The sequence below is a fragment of the Bombus terrestris genome, chromosome 7, assembly GCF_910591885.1.
Source record: "Bombus terrestris chromosome 7, iyBomTerr1.2, whole genome shotgun sequence".
NCBI classification, from domain to species: domain Eukaryota; kingdom Metazoa; phylum Arthropoda; class Insecta; order Hymenoptera; family Apidae; genus Bombus; species Bombus terrestris.
In genome coordinates, this window is record NC_063275.1 from 14673714 (window position 1) to 14693903 (window position 20190).

General features: G+C 43.6%; 1 protein-coding gene and 1 long non-coding RNA gene across 5 annotated transcripts in view; one reads left to right on the forward strand and one right to left on the reverse strand.

Annotated features, from left to right (window-relative positions):
* LOC100645409 (discoidin domain-containing receptor 2) overlaps positions 1 to 20190 on the forward strand; it is a 134620-nt gene that overhangs the window by 65192 nt on the left and 49238 nt on the right. Inside the window, exon 3 of one of the 4 annotated variants that reach the window (XM_003396602.4) lies at positions 14503 to 14568. The exons of 2 other annotated variants lie outside the window; for them this stretch is intronic. The gene's annotated coding sequence lies outside the window, so the exon portion shown is untranslated. Of the gene's footprint in view, positions 1 to 14502; positions 14569 to 14606; positions 14753 to 20190 lie in introns of those variants that run through there. One more of the 4 variants, XM_020863746.2, reaches the window with a different exon arrangement.
* LOC125385515 lies at positions 4820 to 9338 on the reverse strand. The gene is made up of 3 exons (XR_007224904.1): positions 8730 to 9338; positions 6637 to 7241; positions 4820 to 6543 (listed from the first exon to the last, which is right to left on the reverse strand). It is a non-coding gene; the product is annotated as an uncharacterized LOC125385515 (long non-coding RNA).

The window sequence follows — 20190 nt, forward strand, 5'->3', positions numbered from 1 at the left end:
TGTTTTTCTGTTCTTTGGTGAACTATCCGTGAATATCAATGTGGACATGATATTACTTTTGTTCATAATTTATACATATGCAAGCTATAATGGCTAAAAACAGTATTTGCACACCATTGCATTTATCATAATATTTCCATACTAATTAATCAAATCTAAATATATTAAATTTCGTATCATTTGGTAGTATGTACTTTCGTATGTCCTCAAAAATTTGGTATTATGAGAATGAAACGTAGAATCTGATAAAAAAAGCTTCATTGGAAAATAAGGGTATGCGCAAGTTCTCTTCGTAACCGCTGCATTCACTAACAGTTTTAATCAATGTGAACGCGACATCACAACTCGAAGCTTAGGGAAACTTAAATTGCTATTGAGGAGAAGAGTGAACTTTCTGAAGATTCTACAAAAAGTGATATTAGGATTTTGAAGTACCGTTCAAGTCTAGTAGATGATTCGAGTCAATAAAAAAAGCCTTTGAAAGTATATAAATGGGAAACATGTAGTAGTAAGAAGGGAATGGCTCTCTCTAATACTTTCACTTTGTTGGACGTATTCCTTTCCCCTAAACCTAATACCCTGCAGCAAAGTGTTTCTCTGTTAACGCTGAAATTCATGCGTGATTGATTTTTATTATTCGACGAAGGAAGAAGTATACGCATTTTTCCCTGGAGCGATGGTAACATTCTGTTCCACAGGGAGGAAGGAAGAACGAGACGAGGAAGCAACGGATCGGATTATTCTCGTCTCGTGGGCTGGGAAACTAACGAAGGACTTTTAAGACGTCAGTTTCCAAGTCTGGTAGCCTGTCGGAGAAGAAGAGTCGAGTATCGGTTCGACGATTCTCCGGATCGAAACTCCCTGCTTTCTTTTACCTTCTTTCTTCGATAGGAAACGGCCTCGTGGATCGACCCTCTTCAGGGAGATTAGCCTTACTTAAACAACAGCGTCTCGCGTTGCTCCGATTCAGAGATTTTGCGAACAGCAAATATCCTTGACTTGAAATTAAGAAGCTTCTCTATTCTTCAACGAATCCTGACCCCAGGTAAACAATAAGACACTGTTTGAATTAAACGACAAAATATTCGATCGTAGTTTTGTTGGAATATGTCTATATATCATCAGAACCGTAGTGTAAACTTTCAACAACATAGACGATTTTTCTGATCTACGAAATCGACGAGGATGGCGTGGAAAGCGTTCGTGCAGAGCATTGTTTTACCGTTTCCATCTACTAAAATTTTTGTCTGCGTTCGCTTCATAAAAGCGAGTTAGCTTTAGGTGTTTTATAAACTGACCGCAAATTTTTGTACAATTTCACATCTCTGCGAACAGAACTAAAAACGTGGAATCTACATAGAAATTTGTTTCATTCATCGAAAATTATGAAGGCTACTACATTTTAAATTATTATAAATGCATAGAAATACGAAGATTATTTATAAATCATTTTTAGGATTACTAAAACTCCTTCTGAATTGCATGTTATGTTAGTTTCTGTTCATTAACTTCAATTGAGAAACAGGATTATTATTTTATAAACAATAAATATTCAGCAAATTGGAATTGAATTTCGAAGAGAAACGTTACGATTCCTCGCATGCAATCTATTTCACCCCTGACAATTTCGTGGACGATCTAACCGAACGATCTAATAAAAAAAAAAATGGGGTTTTGCCGTATTAGCACTTCAGCTTCCTTTATGCTATAGGTAGGGTGTAGGGTTTCGTGGATCCTGATACTATTGTTCATCGAAATCGCAGTAACGTATTGACACCTCGAGTCATCACCCTAGTGACGTTCGGTCCTGCTTGCCCAGTAATTCGAGACCCATCGTTCTCTACCCTCCATCGTGCTGCTGGAGCTCACGTTGCGTTCCGTTTCAAATGAACACGTGTCTGTACACGTCCAAATGCAACGGGAACGTGCGATCGAATATTGTTTCGCGTTCTCGTCGCGTTGCCCCATTCGTATTCTACGTTAACCCGGACTGGGTATGAAAAGAATTCGTTCCACGAGGAAGACATTCGAATGGGAGGGAGGGGAGGGGTAGAGCGAAATTTATTATATTATATTATATTATATTATATATCTTTTGTCATATTTATTAATTATTTTGTTAATGACAAGTATTATTTCGTTCGTATCTCTCGATGCTTAACGTCAAAAACATTTTAATATTTTTTTGTAACGTGTAATCGTAGGAATTTTCCGGTAACCAAATAAAAACATGTAGTACATTGTAGCAAAGAGAGAGAGAGCATCTCGGTTTGTTGGATTTACTCCGTTTTATGTAAATCTGATATCTTGCGATAAAAAGTGTTTCTATTTCAAGGCAGAAATATATAAAAATTGACTTATTTTGTAAGATAATCTGAAACGTTTGGTACACAACTTAAAAATATCTTAATATCTTCTGACATACGATAGTAAAAATGTGTCGATATATTTTATATATCGACGTAAATAAATATTTGGTTCATCGTAAATGCTACTGTAGAACGGTCTCAAATTCGACGATCTATCCCATGAAGAGCCAAAAAAAAGCGCCAGCTGGAACGTCTGACTCATACCTACCGAAGCGTGAACGAGGCTGAATCACAGATGGAAAGAAAGTTTGAATCGTAGCCACCTCACACTTCGTTTCTAACCAGCTTCCCGTGTAGATCAGCCTTTTAACCTCAATTAACGCCTCGACTTTGCACGAGCCGTATAATCACGGCACAATGGGGAACAGGCTTCACCTTTGTCTCGTTCGACAATTCGAACCTTCAGTTCGTTCGCGGGGGTGTTCTCGTTAACACATAGAGAAACGGTAGCAAACCAGAAACGGTGTCTCTCACGGAACCACCGAGACGTTTCTCTACGTATATCTTTCTCGCGTGTCTCGTTCGAGGGACATCAAAGGAAGAATAAAAAAGAAAAAGAAAAAAAAAGGAGACGCGAACGTGTTCGAGTCGCGAGGGTTGCGCCGTGAACACGAGTTTTCCTATTTACGCGGTGACGCGAGCCAAAAATGCAATCGTTGGTGCGGCGCCACGCGATGCAATTACTGGGGGAATTCCAGGCACGCGGAGTTTGATACCGACCAGCCCGCACGCCGCAGATACGCTGTGCCTTTGCACGAAAACAACCCCTCTGTCCCTCGGTGGACGGACGTCCCCCGGTGGAAGGAGGCGCGGCTGAAATTCCAGCCGGATACGAGCCCCCCAAAAAGCGTCTGTCTCCACGAAATGCTTCGATGTATACCTATCTGGCTCACCCTTTGCTCGGTTTTGTCGCTGGACACGGATCAATCGACCCACCGGACGATTCATAGAATCGTTTGTGGCAATACTCGCGTCGATGTTATCGATACACCTGTTCTTCGCCGAGACATGGGATACTGGCTGCTTCTAAGGTGATCTCCCTCGTGTGTGATCTTGTGGATGTTTCATAACATTCCCCTAATGGACAGTAAATGTAGAGATTGTTACGTTTCAGGATTCTTAATTGTAAATTACAATTAAGTAATGCTACCGAATTACTCGTTGGGAATGAATATACGTAAATGCCCAACATTTCTTAAATGATCAAAGAATTTTCTAACGTGGTTAATAAAGTACAAAAACAACCTCGCTCGAGTAGTCACTCGTTTATATAGAAATCTTTTCCTATCACTTTTTTTCCATCATTGAAGTGGATGCTAGTGCACCTTAAAGAACACGCATATTGTTTATCGAACTTTAACGATAAATCCAGCAGAAAATATAGAACGAATCATAGATTGTCAGTATATATATTCAATTTTATGAATCAACAGCTTCTCCGTATAGAATGTACACTTCTAAACACAATTGGGCGGCAATTTGAAATAAATTGCAGATATGGTTGATTTCTTGGAGTAAGTGAAAGTTTCGTTGTTTCTAGTCAATATGGTGCGTAAAGTAGCTGATTTGACGTCTGAAACGGATGCTTCCGGCGGGTCGCGGTGAATAATTCATGGACAGGTAGAGAGAATGGCGTTCGATAAATAAATCGACGGGCTCCATTGGCTGTCGCCCGCGTTATTGTTACGCTATCGATCAATCATCCGAGGGAATTATCGTCGAACGATCGGTTTCGATTGACGTTTCTGTTCTCGGGAGAAGCCTACGCCGAGCGATCGTTCTTCTCCTCCTTGACGATCGTTCGTGTCCGGCTGACAGATTCAACGGAACGAAGAGTAACTAGGAGCAAGGGGAAACGGCGTTTAATACGTTTCACGCGAATTCAGGAAATAACGGGACGTAATTGCGCACGGCCGTGCAGACTACTCTGGTACAAACTTCCAAGGGACGACGAACATAATAATGGCAAGTAAACGGTTTTCGAGTTCCATGGTAGCGTTTGCATTTAATGAAGACCTTGGGTAGAAGTAGGTATTCTCGGTTGGAGTGGCAACCGCGAAGAGCGGCGTAATATTTATTCCATGACAGCGGAAAAAAGGTCGATGTCGCCTACTCACATTTCCACTTCTTTCTATCCTTCCTTCCCCAGGAGAATATTTTTACCTCTTTCCCGTTTCTTTTTCTTCTCTTTTTTTAATGTTTTCCACGCTGGGACGAAGAAATAGCGCGAACAGACACAAAAATAATGTAACACGAACATACCACGGCTAGCGTAATCCAAATGGGAAGTTAAAAGGTGGTTGTTCGCGTTCTTTTGGCTATCTTGTCTCGTGGCAGGGGTTGCGGCCACGTTTGAAATCCTCTTACTCGCAAGGCAGCAGAAAAAGTCGAGTTACTGTTATGGAAAGGAAAGAAACAGCGAGTAGGGGAGATGAAGCGGAAAAGACGTGGCAGGGGAAAAGAAAGAAACCGTGGCGAAATGTGCGGATGACGTCGAGCGGAGAAAGAAGGAGCGTAATAAGAATACCAATCGCAATAAAGAAGGATTTGCATTTGATAAGCATCGTAAAAAAGCGCCGCGTAAGGTCATTACGTATACGCATCCGCGAACTGCAACAGCCTACGCCTCCCTGTTCCAACCTTTCGAAATACCTCGTTTGCCGTAGCTCATCCCGTACACGGCGATCCCGGGCTCGGATCGAGTCGCGGGGTTGCCTTTGAAAGATGACTTCGGGACGTCGGTATATCGCTGACTACACTCGTTCGATTATCCAGGGCGTGGAGCTATCGAAAAAGAAAAAGAAAAAGAGAGTGAAGGAGAAACGGAGACTTGTCGTAAAAATCCAATGCGATACGTTATCTTTTTAAGAAGCCTCTTGGAGATTGGAAACGAGAAAGTAGGCTGTATTGTATTTTTCTTTAATTCGTTGATTTACGATGAAGATTTTGTAAGGGCATCAAAGATCGTGGTATGTAAATAGCGGAACAATTAAGATTTTTAAATTGTTATTTGGTTTTCAATATTTTATTACGATATTTAAAACTAATCTACAACAAACTAAATACAGTGCCTGTTTGTATCGTTAGCTATATTTCATTGTAAAACGTTTAATCATTCCTGACGGATAAATCAAAGAAAAATTTGTATTAAGAGATCAGTATCAAAGTGATAAATGGCTGATCCATGTGATTCGTCTCTCAAAGGATTTTCAAGACAGCATGTTAGAACCTGTCTGTTATTACTTGCTCTTTAATATTCTAATAAATCATAAGTAATATAAAAATGACAGGGAGTTGATGGTTCTTTTCACAACTGAACCGAAAGAATCCCCAAAAAATTCCGTGAACCAGTTCGTCACAACAGCCCGCCAGAAGTATAAATCCATGGAACGGTTTCAACGGTAGCGTCCAAAGTCAACGATGCCGAATAAAAGCGTCACTTTTCGAAAGGATGGGAAGAGGACTAGGGAAAACAGAACGCTAAAATGATGAAGGATCGGTCGGTGAAGATGTCATGGCAGGCAACAATCCCGACGCAAAACTGGAAAACGGGCACAATGGAGTCGGAGGACGATTCATTCGTGCAACCATAGTCCAGACAGACAGCTGGACGCCCCGCAGGGATGAAACAGGAAGCCATTGTCGCCCTCGATCCTCGAAACGTGGCAGCAGCCGCATGGTTTTTTTTCTTTCGTTCTTTTTTTTATACCTTCCGTACACGGACAACACACGCGAACGAATCTACGTGTGGGTACGCGAATGCACGCGCGTATACGTGCGTGCGTGCGTTTCGCTGCACGTCGGTTCCACGTCGCGTGCAAATGTTGCCTTTTGAGCGATGCCTCCGCGCACCGAAAAGTAATTACTCCGCACGCGACCGCGCATAGAATCGTTGCTGATATATGGCCGCATGGCTAGCTGGAATAACATTGTCCCTGAATATATTCACGGAGTTCGCGAAACGGCCACTCCGTACGACGTTATTAAAACCGGACGCGAGATTATTACGCGGCGCGTTAACACTCCGAAACGTGCTTCACGGACCACTCTGTGACCAGTACCTCTGATTCTCATAATTAACTCGGGTCCTCGATGAACCTTCACGAGAACCTTGATCGAGGAATCACTCCACGTGTCTCTCTGAGACGTATACAGAAAGTAGTTCCCGTCTCGCCTGTGAAGTCAAAAGCTACGTTGAATAGAGTTCGTTTGAATGGATGATTACCTATGAATTCTATAGGTAGCTATAGAGACATCTAATTCTCACCTCGGCACGAAAATATCTAGAAGCTTCACGTATATCGTCATCCATAACTCTGGCCAAAGAACCTCGGGCTATGACCGAATGACCATAATGGTTCAGCTGCTGCTTAACGCAAGAAAGGGAACGAGATGATCCTCTCTGTGTAGCAGGACGGCGTGAATGCAAACACGTCCGACGTTAAGCGTTAATTAGCGGCCTAATGAACAGCCAGTCGAAATAAAAGAAGAGCCATTTCGAAAGAGGGACAGAGATACGCAGCTTGGGTGTCAGAACCGGAAACCGGTGCTCGAGAGTGTATTCTCGCCTTTCACGGCCGCCGCTCGGAAAGGTCGTTGCAAAGAAGGGGGACAGTTGTTTTACCGTGTGGACCGGTAACGTGTTCGGGACACTCCTTTTTGCTAATAGCATGCACGCGACCATCCGGACCACACGTGCGCAATAATGGGCAGCGCGTGGGTGTGTGTCCCAACCAGTCGGTCGACAGACCGACCGTGGCCAAAGGGTCTGTGCTATCCAACTTTCTGCCATCATTCCATCTGCTGCTTGTTACCCGCGGTTATTAATTAGCTAGTCCCGATGCATCGTTTTCGTTATGCGACGTCGCGTCACTGCAACACAGTATGTATACATTAGTGTCTGTTTAGTTACAACTCCAGACTTTGCCTTGCAGCCATCCGGAAGTGTGTATTCCACGACCTTTTTCTCAGGCTCGATCTTAGCTTGTCAATGCATCAGCAGTTAAAGCGAGAAGCTAGATCGAGTTCTTGTAAATTTCTCTATATCAGCAATGAAATTGATTTAAATTGATTATACAATTTTTCAAGAAACGAACGATTTATTTTCACGAGCTACTTTATCATATAAAAAAATTATATAAATACTTGTAAATTGCAGGGAGAAGTATCAGAAATATATTTATAACACTACTCTTTAAGCGGATAGTGGTGTGAAAGGGAGGAAAAGTCATAATTTAGTGAAAAATACATATGAGGCGTTCAGGAGTCAGATTGATCGACTTCATAAATTGAAAAGTAAAAAAAAAGAAAAATGAAGTAAAAAATAATAAAGTTAGAAACAGCGTTGCTAAATCAATCTTACAATTTTCTATTATTTATGCCATGTTTTTGCAATGATCGTACATGAACGACTTCTAAACTTCGACGAAGTCATAATATACGCGTTAAAGTCGAGGAAGGGTGGCCCAAGGCGAGGAAAAGGTGTTGAGACACGGAACACCGTACCACGAGGCGACGACAGCGCAATTAACTCTGAATCTCGGAGCGGAACGTTTCTCCACCGGGGGTATCGTAAACGATCGTCTCTCGCGCGTTCTTTCTGCCGTGTGCCGTCCTCTCGTCGCGAGATAAAACGCGTCGGGCCTTGCTCGAGGGTGGTTCGAGGGCGATTGTTATTAGCCCGACGGTGCCGCCTCAAAGGGACTCCGCTTCCCTCGTGATCGCCCTTTTTTGGAATCCGTTTGCAACGACACGGTGCGATTGTTGGGCGGTGTATAGCGAGACGCGACAGACGGTTCGCGTTTCACTCGAGCTCTCGTTGAACGCATCCGGGTGTATGTTCGTTTTCCAATTGCCTCTCCGTTTGCTCGGAAAGAATCGGGCAGTTTGTTAAATTCCATCGAAACATAGAATAGCTTCAACGAAAAATCCCCTACTTCTATTCTTGCTACTACTATTGTACTTTCGTGAGTAGTCTTTTACGTTCGGAAGATGTCATTTGAGATAGCAGAAGGGCAAGAGAAATTGCAAGATGTTATATGAGACATCGATAAGACAGATGAGAGCACGAAACATTTAGAATGTTCATTGCGAGAGCACAAATATTATCTGGGTTTTGAAAAAGTGAATCCCCCGATACTTTTGTATAATTGATACAGATTATTGGAATAAGTAACTGTTCTAAATTCACGAAAGAATATATGGTTTAGTTCACTTTTGCTCCCCTCGCATGATCTGATATACAAACATACAATTTTCAGTCAATGCTTGTTTATTTTTATGATTGCATCTATCAACAACACCGTGTCAGCCACCGCATTTCTTTCAAATGTCTTCTCCTAAGTAACGAATAATACATACCTCAACAACCATAAACTATTCCGTAGACCGTAGACGTCTCTATGTAACGTTATGCCAGAAGATACCGAAAAACTTTTCTCGCTGAGGCCTCGTTCTAGCGAGATACTGGCAACTTCCGGCAACGAACCTCCGGACAAACTTCCCGTGTCCAACTTTCCCCGGGAAGCAACTTCTTTGGCCACGATCGTAAACCGTGAAACCTGGAACCTGGCGTGTGAACACGGACTAAAATTACCGGTCGAAACGAGGCTGTGTGTGCAAGCTTTCGTGAAAGTTACACCGTTTAATTAAGGATCGATCGGTCGCGTCAAAGCGTGCTTGTTTTAGAGAATAATGGTCCCGCAAGAGGTACTCTGTTGTCGAGAGACGACGACTTTTCGTCTCCAGTTTGCACGGTTCGTCTCGTCGCGGGAGCCGGCAGCCAGCCCTCGATGTTCTCTGGTCTCGAATCTCCTGGCGATGCTCGAGGCAGGCTGCAGAGGCAGACTTGCCCGCAGAAATGTAAATACCGGTCGGCCAATCAGTCTGATTGGTCCCATTCGCTCGAATGCTCGTCATTCACCGGCGCATATAGCGAGCCGTAAGGCACGGTTGCCGTTATATGCTCCTGGATCGGGCCATTGTTCGTGCAGATATGTGTGCATTCAGTATGCGCGCACACACACCTGTACGTGTACCTTGATGTTACGTACGGTAACAGGTATGCGATAGGTATATAGCCATCGACCGAAACGCGTATCGCTTTTGATATTGCGGATCCGAAAATGTGACTAAGTTCGTTTGCAACTGGCGTAGTTTTCTTCTCCTCTCTGCGGTGGAAACGGTGGCAAAATTTAGTCGCTGGTAATTAAATCTGATATAGCGTGCACAATGACATTTGTGTTTTCTGAACTTCATTCGGCGTGTTTAGATATTATCGAACGAATAATAGATTAATTAAATTGATCGGGATTAATATAGACTTTGTTTAGAAATCGGTCCTACTTGAAAAGGGGAAAAAGATATTGGACCGTGCCAGATGGAAATATTAATTAAAATCTCGGTGGAGTTTTTTGTAGAAACCCATCGCGAATAGCGTGAAACTTGTTTCATTTCCAAATTGAATTTATTCCATGGAATCAATGGAACGTAGTATCTCTGTTGAATTACAGGGACGTAAAAATACATATGTACTACCACTTGATTCGACTTTCCTTTTATATTTTACATAAGTGGAGAATTTTCTACAGTATATGACAAGAAAGGAGCGCGTACAAGAGCATGTGTACATATGCTCGACTTCCTTTCACGATAAAGCAGGAGCGAGGTGTTGCGAGAGCTGGCAGAGAAATCGATTCATTTCGCAGTCGGCCGTTTTCTGCGCACTCAGGAAGTTCGCTAAGCCGGCCCCGTGTATGCGGCAACGTCCGTTCAATTTGTACAGTCGTTAGACGGTATGGACGAGGATCGTTCGGTCTACGTGGAAACGCGCCGACGCGACGCGACGATTCCTCGTGCTGATCCCCAGTGACGGGAATCGTTGCGTGTCGTTGGCTCATTGTTATGGCAATGAGCGTTCCCGCCGGTATCTTCCAATTTTAGATCGGCCCCTGCAAATTGTCTTCCTAATCGCAACGTGCGTTTTATTCGCCCGATTACCTGGAAACGTTATTTACCAAATCGTTCGTGTATCATCGCGATGAAACTTAGCCTCTAAGCCTTCCACTTAGACGAAACCCCTTTAACCCATTATCCCTTTCTAAAAACAAATAGAATCGAATTGAATTCGAGTTTGCTTCACAATTACGCGTGTCTTTCTACTATTTATCCTTCTGTTCTGTGTCTCTTTTTCCCCTCTGTCCTGTTTGTATATAAAAATCTTGAGTCACGAAAGACGCATCCCAGCGTTTGTTTCTCTTACTTATTCCTTCCTCTCTACATTTTCTTCCCTTCCTTTTGTGTACACAAAAATCCACGAGCCAAGGAAGAGCCAGTGGCGAAGGATCACTAGTCGCGACAGCGTCGCCCATTCTCGGAGATAACGCATTCTTTCGCGAGCTTGTTTACAAGAAAGTCCAAATCCGGTGGAAATTCAAGGAAGAGGAAGAAACAGAGAGGCCCACTCGAGAAGATGAAACGCCTTGTTCTCTTTTCCTAAGTACTCGGCCTCCTCTGTCGCAACCTTTTCTCGCTACGATCCACGTCACGTGTCCTTTTGCTTCTATCCTCGGATGGTACGGAGACGGAAGTGCGAGTACGCGCGAGAAAGGAAAGACCAACGCGCGTGCAACGAGTAAAAACCTCCTCTCCTGGTTTACTCGCTTTACGCTCCTAATCTGGTTTGACTTGTTTACCGGACTTCGATAAAGGAGCAACGCTATTCGCGAGTGGCCAAGAGTCGCGCGACTGTGTCTACCCGCCTCGAATCTCGAAATTTATTATCTCGGTAAGTATAACCGTGAAGGGAGAATCTGGGAAAAAGTCAGACCGCGAAAGTGGCAAAGCGAAGGATAGAAAAAGAGGAAATCACGACAGTCGTGATAACATTGGTAGCCACGGTTGATGGTTTATCGGAAAGTCTCGGCTCTAGCAGCCGGTGTTTTTACGACCGCACCATGGTATTGGTTATAAACTGGCTGGTTGTCCTAAAACTGTTTGTCCCGTGGTGTTATGGTCGCCGTTTCAAGGAAATTTCAGATGTCCTGAGAACCGTATATTCTCTGTCAGGTTATCGAACTTTTCGTAAGTTTCGATACCTTACGCGCTGTCGTTTCTTCAGGGGGTTGGAATTGCGAACTTGTCCCGCCAACGAAATTCCTCCAGTTACACGTAGACCGGTATTGCTTGCTGGTTACGCTTTTTATATCGTTTGTCATATTTTCCACGTACTATTCTACTCAGTATCTTTATACAACAAAGAGACGCGAAACAAAACTTCTATAAATTCCAAAGTTTAGTACAGAAATCCGACTTAGGTAGATACATATATTTACCATGGAAATGCTAGAACTTAGATCTTTGAAACTTGGCATTTTAAATTACGTTTTAGACGGTTGTGCGTTTTAAAAATGAAAAAAGGAGAAGAGTCGTTCTGTTTCGTAATCCCGTGGCCCGGCCGCCACGGAATAACGACCCACTCGTCACGTTCGCCAGACAACGAACTTTTCGTCACAGGACACCACGTAGCCCGTACGCGCGGTTACGCGGTGCACGATGACTACTACGACGACTACTACGACGACCACAACGACAATGGCAACGGGGAACAGATGCCGGCGGTTTTAGCATTGCCGCTGTGTGTCACAGGATTCGCTTTAACGAGGTTGCTCGAGGGGGTTCATTGAGACGCCGGCTGGTTTGGTAACCATGTGACTTATCCTCTCCCACCCCCGCCACCAGTGTCGCGTTCATTTTCTCCGTTCGTTTTATTATTCGCCTCTTACTCCCTTCTGTTCCTCCATTCTCTCGTCGCGTTCGCCGTTACCATCGTCTAACCTTTATTTTCTTCTTCCCCGAATTCTCGGCATTATTCAACGGGCGCACGTCTCTCATTGAGGATGCACGCACGTACCGACTACCTGCGACGACGACGACGACAACGAAGACGAGCACGGAGACGACGACGAGCGGCAGAAAACGACGTCCCCATAGTCGCTCGAAATCCGCGATAAAAACGTCTCGCCTTGTGCAGCCGGTTCTACGCAGAGCTGGGTGCTGGCTTCGACTCTCCCTCGAAACGGTTCGAATATCTGCATCGCAATGAGCTTCGCTCGATCCTTCCTTTTCTTTCTTCGTTCGCCCCTTTTTTTTTATTCCTTTCTAGTTTCTTCCCGGCCGACATTGCCATTTTACCGTTTTTTGCTCCTCCGCCAGTATCCGAACGATCTTGAGATATAAAAGATCGGTGGATCGACGTAAATTCGTTTCGTTTTAACGCGAGTTTAGCGAGTTTTCGCGTTCAAATTTTATTAACCCGCCGCGTTCCTCGACTCCCTGGCGGTGGGTGAAAATGAAATTTGTATCTTTTATTAGTGGGTTCGCGGCCTCGGAGCTCGTTAAACGTCACTGGCGTTATTATAAATTTTATAGACGCGGTTCGCGGGCCCGCACGCTTCGCGATATCCACTCGTCGACGTTGAATCCCGATTACACTAGCGGCGTCACTAATTGCACGTATCACATTATAAACTTTAATCACTTTAATTACTTATCGCATGTAATTAAGCATTTATTGCTGTTGCTCCTCGCGTCGGTCGTTCGATGATTTCGGCTCGCTGATGCGCTCGACCTCTTCCGCCCACCGTCCCCTGTTTCCTCTCCGCCGCCACTAGGGGACCCCCTAATGAAAGTTTGAATCGCAATTTTACCAAATTAAAGCCAGACTAATTGTCAACGTTATTTCGAGGCGCAGGCTATCGCTATTTTAATTATTCTTGGCACCGCGATACGTTCCGCGATCCAATCTAAACGTTCATTAGCCAATTCGAGCGGTGAACGTGGTCACCCCTTTTATTTATTTTTTATTTATCGAGCCCGTACCAGCTGACGTTCGAATGTAGGAAAAACCATGCTCCATTGTACTATAAAAATAAATCTGTTCGTAATTATAATTCTGTAAATCCATAATTCTCATCATCGATCGTGTCCCTAATTGTCACGTGGTAAAATCACTATTAAGTTTCGTATGAAAACTTTATACTACAACTTGATTATCAAAACGCTTTCGTGCAACGTATTGCACCAATATATTTCGATATAAACTTTTGAGCACGAAGAATCGTAAGGGTGTTAACGACAGGATGTCGCGTCGTAGGAATTTTTTTATTTCCGACATTAGGCATCGTTGGACGTTGTGAGTAGCAGGCTCGAGCACATCAACGCGAAACGCAACGACGGCCCAGAAATAAAGTCACGCACGAATTTGCCAGCCATTTTGAAGGCTTAACGATCGAGTCAGGCCAAACGGTCGCACGCGTCTCGCCATTCTTCACCACCCCGTGACCGTTTCTTACGGGGTGGCACGGTGTAACGAGCTCGAGCCCTCCGTGGTGCTTTTCTCATTAAAACGCCGGAGAACGTCTTATTATACGTCGTGTTATTGTCATTATTGTCGCGTGGAATGCTCGACGTCGCGACACCATGGTGTGAAATAGATATCGGTAATGGCGACGTTCTGTTAGTAAATCTCGTTCGTTACGCGACGTCGATCAATGTCGAAAATCGAGAAATGTCGGATAGGAATTTCACTGCCGCCGGGTAAAATAGATTACCGAAGATACAATTGCTATGTCTGATATTAGAGGAAATGTCATTCAATTTGAGTCAGGAATACTTTGCGATATTTCCTGTAAAATAATGTCCATAATTTACAGTCGGAAGTTTCAGTTTTGATAATTGTGAAAATTACATTACTTTAATAAATTGTAGATTGTATTTCCTATATCTATTTGAAGATGTTACATCGAGTAATCACAGAATACAACTTACAGTTATTGGAGGCGTCAATTTTAATAAGAGATATACAGAAGTAAAACTGAGCAACATCATTCTCTGAAATTTGTGAATTTTGGTACTAGAATATATAATAACTATTTAATTGTACGGAAATCGTATAATTAACAATCGATCGATTTGATTTCTGAGAGACTCAAGCGTGAAGTGCTTTCGGCCGTAGATTTTTCAATATTCGAATAATTAAATTACTCGGTAAATTAGCGATTATTTATCGTACGTGAAATCAGATCTACATTAAGCAATCAACAGCTAATTACGAAATTTGCCTTTTCTGTTACAGGTGAGCGCATCAATTTTGGCCATTAAGCCCTATAGAGAGTGAGACGTCAACGCGATCGCCGAAACGGTGAGTCCCGCGCTCGCGGCTTATTAAATCCTGTTAGCGTCAGTATCCGGCTTCATCCTAGGCGCTTTTCAACGCATTTTGCGAAATAATACGGAAATTCGACGAGGATCGCGAGAGAGAGGCCACGCAGACTGGGATCAAATGAAACGGCGCTTAACGCATTTAGCCGAGGAACAAAGGCTCGGTAATTTCGAAATGAAGCTCGGTCTCGTGTTTCTGCCTTCTCTTCTCTTCCCTATCATCCATTTTTCTCTTTCTTTTTTCTTTTTTTTTTACATCTCTCCACACTCGACGTATACAATTGCGTCGTGTTTGATCGCAGAAGGGAAAGACGCAGAAGAGTGAATCCTAGTAGAAAACTGCTCCAGTCTCGGCGCGTCCTACCTCTCTCCCGAGAAGGATCCCTCTTTTCCTACGAAGTAAACTGTTTTCTTAGGCACTCGGAGCTCTTCAAAAATTCCTAAATATTTACTCGAGCGAAGGACCCCCAGACGGACGACACTTAAACGGTATTCCACGGGCACGGTACACGAAGATGGGCTTAAGCTCGCTGAAGGACGGATTAGAGCCACTCGTGCGCATCTCCCTTTCTCTTCTACTCTTTTTCTTTCTTCCTTTCTTTCTTCCCACTGCTCCTTCCCTTCGATGGATGGATCGTTCTTTTTCTCCTTTATTTCTTTCCTCTTCTTTTTCTCGAACTTCCGCTTCTCTGACTCACTTGCACCGCGTATTTGCACTAAGGGAAAATGATCGTTCTTTGAATCGGCGGTCCACATCCCGACTTTCTCGATCCTATCCACGAGGAAACGATCGAACTCAACAAATCGTCCGTAAGAATCGGGCATTTTTCTACATGTACGGAACTATAGAACGAAAAATGGAACGGAGCTTTCGAGACCGACAATTACGGCGACAGAGGTCCGCCGGTAGTTCCTTCGACATATCGAATTACCAGCCCTTGTCCTCCTTCGCGAAACCCAAATCTTCTCGACCCTGTTCTCTTCGAGGTCAAAGTAATTGTTACAACGCGGCGTGCTTATCCACGATCACGAAAGTAAATACGTTCCATGCGCCATATTTCTCTGCAACATGAAATTACGCTCTAATTACCAGTTGGTCGGTTTTGTGAACGACGAATAAGTTGGAGGTCGTAATCATCGTGATGGAAGAATTCACGAAACGTTCGGACATGAAATCAGAGCGGTATAGAGTCACGCGATTTGATGAGAAAATATATTCTGAAACCTGTCATTTCCTTCTCGTATCTTCTACTTTATCGTTTGCTTATTCCTTGCTCGATAGAGACTGGGTCATTGCTGTCACGAATGTTCCATTATATAACAACGAAAAATTCGCTTAAAATGTAAGCTTGCTTATATAGTTCAAGATCGTATAATATAAGTGTAGCGGCACATGATTTAGAGGGAAAATCAAATCATGTTGTTGTTTTATCCCGGAGTATCAAGACTGTTAGAATACAAGTAATGTAAACTCCGGGCAAAACAATGCCGCCGCTACAGGCAACCGTCGGGTTAGGACAAATTCGAATTTTCCGACTCTCCCCCGACCAGTATAAATAAACAGACACGTTCGCGGATGAATAGAATATAGTACGGTATCGAACGAGTATACACAAAAATCATCAGTGCTATCTCTATCAGGGTGTCTCTCTCTATGCCTATTTAATTATTTGAAATATATATAACGAGCTGCGACAGCAATAATTTGCTCTCATCATTTCGCACTATCCTTAAGCGTTGAACCTCTACAGAAGATTTAATAGAATACAATCTAGAATTTAAAAAGTGAAAGATCCAATAGAATGTAGTCTAGAACTTCAAAAGATTTATCGAGATATATTCTATTATAATAGAGTACAGCCTAAAGTCGTAAAGGTAATTCAGAAAATAATAAACCCGCAGAAATATCTCTATATGTATCAAAAGCGGACTCAGCTTCCGCCGTCCGAGGGTTAAAACTCCGCTATCTTTACGCTATCCTCGGTATAAGGAAAAGAAAGATCCTCCGATAGTTAGACGACGGGAAGCTCGATATCGGGATCCGACTCCTCAGTTTCTGACGACTTTCTTTTTTCTCAGCCGGTTACAAGGCTCGCGTCGATGCAAAAGCATTCCCTTGTTCGAAGTTCCCGCGCCTCCATCCACCGTTTCCCTAACGTCGGATCCGCGATTTCCGTCTGAGAGCTTCGAAAACTTTCGGCGGCGGTCGGAATACCGGGTTGCATTAAACATGAATAAACGATTTATGAGGACGAAATGGCTGCAGGGGGGCTGCGCTCGAAGGAGGTGGTATCCGAATAAAAGCAGGTCGACTGGAATAGGCGTCGACTTTTTTTCCATCGTTCGTATACGTGCACGCGATCGCGATCCAGTCTCGCGTTGTTGCACGATAATTAATCGCCGCTGTGGAACACACGTACGAACCAGTTTGAAGTTATCTTCTTTGTCATCGCAACGGGTAATAATTCCTGGACAATAGATACGTGTTCGTCGATCGTCGATACGTTGGCCGCGATAACGCGTACAAGGACTTCAATTTTTCCAGCTTTACAGCTTCTTTTTTAACGTAAGCTGCATTTGTATTTATATACTGGCTAGTTGGTTTTGTTTCTGTATGTTGGTTTTTAAACCGAGTTTATTCAATTTTATCAACTTTAAAGAACGATAGAAGTTTTGTATAACAATTGCGATAGAAGTTAAATGGAGATTTGAAATAGGGAAACGCAAAGGGCGGAGAATCTTCAGCCACTGCTCATCGATCGCTTCTTTATACCTGACTGGAAAATCTAGTAATTTCTAGACTTGATTCAGCCAATGAGAGCGTGCAACGAGCAATGGAAGAGCAGGAATATTTGCTTAGCACTCACGATATCTCTCCAACTACGTACTCACGTACATATATCATTACCAGACTGCAAATGTCTACTTACTTATCAGAAGTGTAAATTACAAAGATTGGCAAGAATACGTACAAACATTTAAAGGATAAGATGCACTTTCTAATTATATCTCACTTTTCCATTAGTATCGGCAGGCACGAATTTATAATATTTATTGTACGAACTGTTCAGAAAAATAGTGCTTAATTAATATCAAACTCTTTGTAAGTCAACAGACCTTATAACGAAATCATTCAAATTAGAAACCGTTGGACAACAATTATTACATCTTATTCGTGTAATTATTTTATTTATCAGAGGTTCAAAGAACTCAAAGAAACATCGCGCAGTGCGTTCCTATAATATCGTTATTAAAATACGAAACTTTTCAGTTATCTGGTTATACGCCGTTTCTTCAATTATATCGAGCAGAGAAAGATCGCGGAGTTCCGCGGAAGTTCGTACGGATAATTCTCCCAATGTCGTTCCATCCCATCCTGAAACAGATACTCGAGCCGGTTAGCTATGTCTTCCAGAGCGGAACGTGAGTTTTCGAACAGAGATTACGTCGGGATGCATTATCGATGAGAAAACAGATAACGAGCGAATAATTCGTTTTCGCGATGTCTCTATCACGGATCGGGATCAGAGCTCCTGTGGCATCGTTTCACGAGTTCGGAAAGTTTGCTTTGCCACGCGGTTCGCCTCGAGCTAATTTGCGACCGTCAGCTGCGTATTTCTGCGACTATTCTGAGTTTCTTGTGGCGTTCACCCACTAGTCACGCGGAGTGTTGCTCGCGGAGTAGGCGGAGTATCTTTAAAAACGAGCACCGTGAAACAATATTTCCCTTTTCGCCTTGTGAGTGATTTTCGTTGCAAGATCATTTTTTACGGCCTTTGAAGCGACAAACTGTGTTGAAAAGTTGCGTCCCGGACCAAAGAAACTCGTCGTCATCGCCATCGTGTAGTGGTAGTGATCGTCGCGATGGAAGGTTGTCCTGAGTGTTTATTGCGCGGGGTGAAAGTTCGACGTTGGTCGGAAATGTCCGCGTCGTGCAATCTAATTATCGCGTTCGCGGGTGCCAGTAACGACTGGTCGTAAATCCGCGTGTTGTTCGAAATAAAAACAGGTCGTCGACAACAGGGCACGAAGAATCGAGTGGCTATCCGTGACACGTCTGTCAGCGTGTCTTACGAAACAAAATGCAAAAACCATTCTTGGAGGTGGTCAGTCGTTAATTCGTTTCGCGAAGAGACCTTTTATTACGCTGTAACTCTTGGTTGTCTAGAAAGATGCGCCGTACGTCTGACATGTTGTTTCTTCTTTTTTCTACGGTGGAAACACGCATGTCGTTGCCTCGATCCGAGGAATCGTCGTCAGGTAACGTTAATTGGTCAGCAGATTTAATTAGCCCGCAAAAAGAGCAATCTCGTTCTTCCTCCGTCTCGAGTCGTTGATTAACTGAACAGGGAGGAGCCTGTTAATCGATAATTAATTTGCGTCGAAGGCTAATGCTCCGCACCGTTCTCCCCCGGGGAGATAAGCAGTGAAATAAAACGAAGTTTTAGCCAGGTTGGAACGTCACTTGGACGTCGCCTTGTCAGCAATACGCGTTGTTCTCGATATCCATTCCCAATGGAGCGTCGAGCTTCATCCAATTGTCAGGGATCTCCATTTCGTCTGGACCGCTCGCTGCTCGACTGCGGATTTCTCGGCCAATCGAGTTCTCGTTAATGCTTCGGCCGACCAGTCACTGAAATCTGAATGGCAAGGTGGCAAAGGGAGTCCTGTTCTCGGGGATATCCATGGCTCATATTTTATGCGCGGGAAGTAATTAAAAGAACGGCAGAGATTGGTGATCCAGATAGATATTCAGTTGAAAAGAGTTTCACGAATTGATCATGCGATTCCAATTTACTTTTGCCCATTGGAGACTGAGAATACCGATATTCTATTCGCGACTACTTTCCCGACATTGAGGGTTTTACTTTGATAGAAGTAAACCGTGCCGCAATTTACTAAGTGTACACATAGTTAGAGACAGAGAGATAGACAGAGAGATAGAGAGGCTGGTGCTTCGAATTTCCGGCAAAGTACGCATCCTCGACAACAAGTCACTCGAGCTGGCTCAGCATCAATCACGTGCTCCAGCGTGCGCCATTCGAGAAAACGGCATAGGCAATCTACGTGAAAAGGCAGGAAAGCAAAGTGCACTCGAGAAATATCGACACGCATTCAACGTGGGTGGTTATCGTTCGCTACCTCGTGTTCAAACACCAAGACGAAACAAGTGAAAAGTAGAAATACGAAATCGTCGATGATAACAGAGACAAGAAAGAGACAAAAGAAAGTTGATGGGAGGACGAAACTATAGACGAGCCTTCCACTAACATAGCTAAGAAAGAACAACGAAGGTAGGGAAGAAAGGGAGGAGACCCCGAAGCGAAAGACAGAAGAAACAGAAGAAGACGGCGAAAGACGTGGATGGTGAGCGACGTTTCACTTGTTCCGAACATAAACTAGAACGGCAGACGTGTCGGTATGAAAATTTCAATCGGCTCTGCTAAAGTGTCGGCGTAGCGACTGTCAAGGAGACGACGTCGCCGAAGCTGCAGCAGGGTGGTGATGTAGAAATTCAGGTGGAAGATCCAGAGGGGGAAACGTGGAGGAGGTAAAGAAGGGTAAAGTGGCTCTGGGCCGCGTATAGGTGTGCCCACCTTTA